The following is a 3,351-nucleotide window of genomic DNA, read 5'->3' on the forward strand; positions in this document are numbered from 1 at the left end:
TCCCTGGCGCCACCCGCGCCGAGGCGGCGCCTGGTCCGGCACCAGGGTCGCTTCGCGTATCTTCCAGACCCTGGTTGACCGGGGACTGGCACCGTGGTTGCTGGGAGCGCCGGTCGCGTTGGGCAGGTCTTGAGTCGCGGGTACGTTGGCGGCGAGCTTCATCCCGTCCCATCCTCCGGGGCGCCACCCTCCAGGGTAGCGCCTGGCCCGGCACCACCTCCCAGGGAAGAGTTCGAACACCGACCGCCAGCACGACACCAAAACGGTCCCCCACCCCAACGTCCCCCATGACTTCCCCCGATGCCATCGTGACACCGATCTGACTCAGAATGTCAAATCAAGGTCCAAACGACATCAGAGCCACGGAAGACGCCCAAATAGGGGGGACCACTCGGACGCCACGCTGACAGCCAGTGCTCGAAACCCCCCTGCGGGGTGTAGGGGGCTCGTGCCTAAGTAATCGAGATTATAATCTCCATTACCCCTTACTCTTGCTGGCTCTGGTTGTCCGTTGATTGGCACCGCGTTGGCTGGTGGCATAGGAAGACCTAAGTCCTAAGAAGCGGGAAATATGAGCCACACCACCATGCAAAGCGAAGGTAGGTGAGAAGAATTAGAAAGGGATTAGGCAGTGCATAGCGACAGAGGTAATATAAAGCAAAGCAAGCCTAACGACAGTCGCGTTTGAGCATATTAGCTTGAGGCAAGGCACAGCACACAGGCAAGCAAAAGATAGCATGCGAGATTTGTCCGACCTGCTCTCTCCCCAGGCAAGAGGGCCACGAGGAGGCTTGCCACGACTGAGGTTGGCTAGTCCAACCTCAGCCGCCCTCACCCTCCTTTCAAAGAAACTGAAAGAATAAGAAAAAATGAAATGGTTAACTGTTGGAAAAAATAACAACATTCTTTGTCTTTAACATTGTAAACATTGATCATTGACAACTGCAGCCAGGGAAAAAATTGCCACAGACAACAATGTTTTGAAACACATCATATCAGCTCCCAAATGCAACATTTATCAAACAAAAGGTACAGGCCCCTCTTCTGCACCAACAAACTATTCGCATATCAGAAACAACCAACTGAAACAGCACACTTTCAAAAGCAAAGAAAATAGCGACAATACTATGACTGTTTATAAACTAAACCCACTGACTGACTGTTCTCATTCTCAGAACTAATACATAATTGAGGCGTCAACATTTCAAACCACTCGATACTAACACTTATGTAAAGATGCACAAATTTGAGTAACTATTCTTAATGGTGACAGAACATTAAGACTAAAATTGTACTCTGTTTCCTTTCTATACAAATGTTTGTGTATGGTTGACTGATGAAAAAATATCAACCTTATTGCATACATTTACTGTAGAACAATCAAAACTCTACACGCAAATGTTATACCACTCCCCTTCACATTGCTTTGATGGTAACTTTACAATTTAAACTTTGGAAAGAAAGAAGTGCATATGCTCTCCCAAGCCAATGTCATGGCTAAAATAAAGAGAAGAAACGGGGGAGGGGATAATAACTTACCTCTGCGATTATCTTTGCCCCTGAAGAAACATCTCACATCAAGTGGCGGTAATTAAAAACCACAAACAGACAGCGAGTCACAGTTGTGAAGACTATGAAAGACAAAAGCTGACGCCTGAAAAGAAACAAAGAACAGTTAAGTGGCTATTTTCTTATTCTGGGTCAAACCCATATGAAACCATTTTGTCTGACTAATACGAGGTCCATCTTTTTAGCTGCTTTGCAAGTGACACAACGCAACAATATTACAAAGATGGGAAATATGAAGGACTACCACAAACTCACCTTTCAGTCTGCCACTCCTTCGTCACATTAAAAAGATACTCTCCGAGATTGTCCTCAATCCAGGTAAGTGGAATAAAAGAAAGTTTCTCACACCACTGAGAGTTGAGAACTGGTTCATCTTCACAACATGGCACAGCTACTGAAAAAAATAAACAACACAAAAGCATGTATTAGCATTCACTTTGCAAAACAGATATAAAAAAAAAGATCATAAAGAAGTTAAGACTCAACCTTTCACAGTCACTTGCCCCAAAGAACTACCACATCGTCTCCATGGACGTTTTGAAACAATAAAGTAGGAAGATAAACACTGTCATTTGTAAGCCCTGAAAAATAAAAAAAACAATAGCAAATCAGAAATCACACATTCTAAAGGAAATGTAGAAAATAATGGAGGTTAAAATAATACAAGAGGCAACCAACCTGTCAATTTTGTAGACACTCCTTCACGTCGGGGTAGTTTCGCCACTCAGTAAAGTCCAATACGTTAAAGACGGACAGTAGCGTGCAGCACTCTTTAACCTTAAAAGAACAAATACGATAGAGATCCAAGGCACACTTTAAAAAATTACCACTTCTACATCCCTTGAATTTACTCACCCTCATCAGAACATTTGCGAGACACCATATCTTCCCAAACTCAGTGTTCTGTTGATGTTTACTGACTCTCACTAGGTCAATCGAAATTGGTTCACGACAGCAATAATGCAGCTGTGAGGTCTCCATTTCACAAAACACGACCTGCACAAAAAAAGAAAAAAAAAAAGAGTCAGTCAAAATGCAGGTAGACATTGGCATACAGCATAATAAATAATCCCCAGAAATGCACTTGTTGGAAATTGGACTCGAATTTAGGTTTCAAAATGTGCCACTCGAATCTAACGGTCACAAGACGATAGCAAAATATTGACGATCGAATAAGGCCCTCATTGAATACGCAAACACAGTTTGAACAGTAGGAAATTTAAGCTAAATAACGGCCGACAACACGCAAACTTGGAGGTTAGTCGTCCACCTCACCTAACGTTCACTTACCGCCTCTAGAAACCTCTGTCACATAAAAAAACAACTTTCCTTGTGCGTCGCCGGCAAGACGAGCCTTTCAAATTTCACTACACAAGGACTTCGGGCACGCAGATTCACACAGTTCTCTCGTCTCAGCTAGGGCAGCCAGGAGGGTCGGACTTCGACAAACGTGTTGAGACAAGACTAGCTCACCGCGCCGCGCCGCCGCGCCGGTCGGCCCGGCACGGCCGGGTAGGGAGGGAGGGGGGCAGGGCATCAGACCTCGATTGCCGCCAACTCTGATTATTACTACTAGGATGTGACGTGTCACTAAGGCTGAGGTATTACTAGCTGGCGCTATAGAGAAAAAGCTTGAGAGTAAAAAATAAAACCTTGAAAACAGCCAAAATGCAAAATCACCTGCAATGTTTTTTTTAAACTTTCAGTTCAAATTTATCAATTAAATGAATGGAAGTGGGCTGCCGCCCCCTCGAGCCCCGCTTTTATTATAAATTTTCTATA

At 44.6% G+C, this 3,351-nt stretch overlaps 1 long non-coding RNA gene across 1 annotated transcript; it reads right to left on the minus strand.

Annotated features, from left to right (window-relative positions):
- Positions 1-1,345: 1,345 nt before the first annotated feature.
- On the minus strand, positions 1,346-3,006 carry LOC113215546 (uncharacterized). The gene is made up of 5 exons (XR_003303917.2): positions 2,860-3,006; positions 2,425-2,565; positions 2,248-2,346; positions 1,825-2,150; positions 1,346-1,654 (listed from the first exon to the last, which is right to left on the minus strand). It is a non-coding gene; the product is annotated as an uncharacterized LOC113215546 (long non-coding RNA).
- Positions 3,007-3,351: the final 345 nt, after the last annotated feature.

The sequence above is a fragment of the Frankliniella occidentalis genome, unplaced genomic scaffold (assembly GCF_000697945.3).
Source record: "Frankliniella occidentalis isolate FOCC.00 unplaced genomic scaffold, Focc_3.1 Scaffold372, whole genome shotgun sequence".
Lineage (NCBI taxonomy): Eukaryota > Metazoa > Arthropoda > Insecta > Thysanoptera > Thripidae > Frankliniella > Frankliniella occidentalis.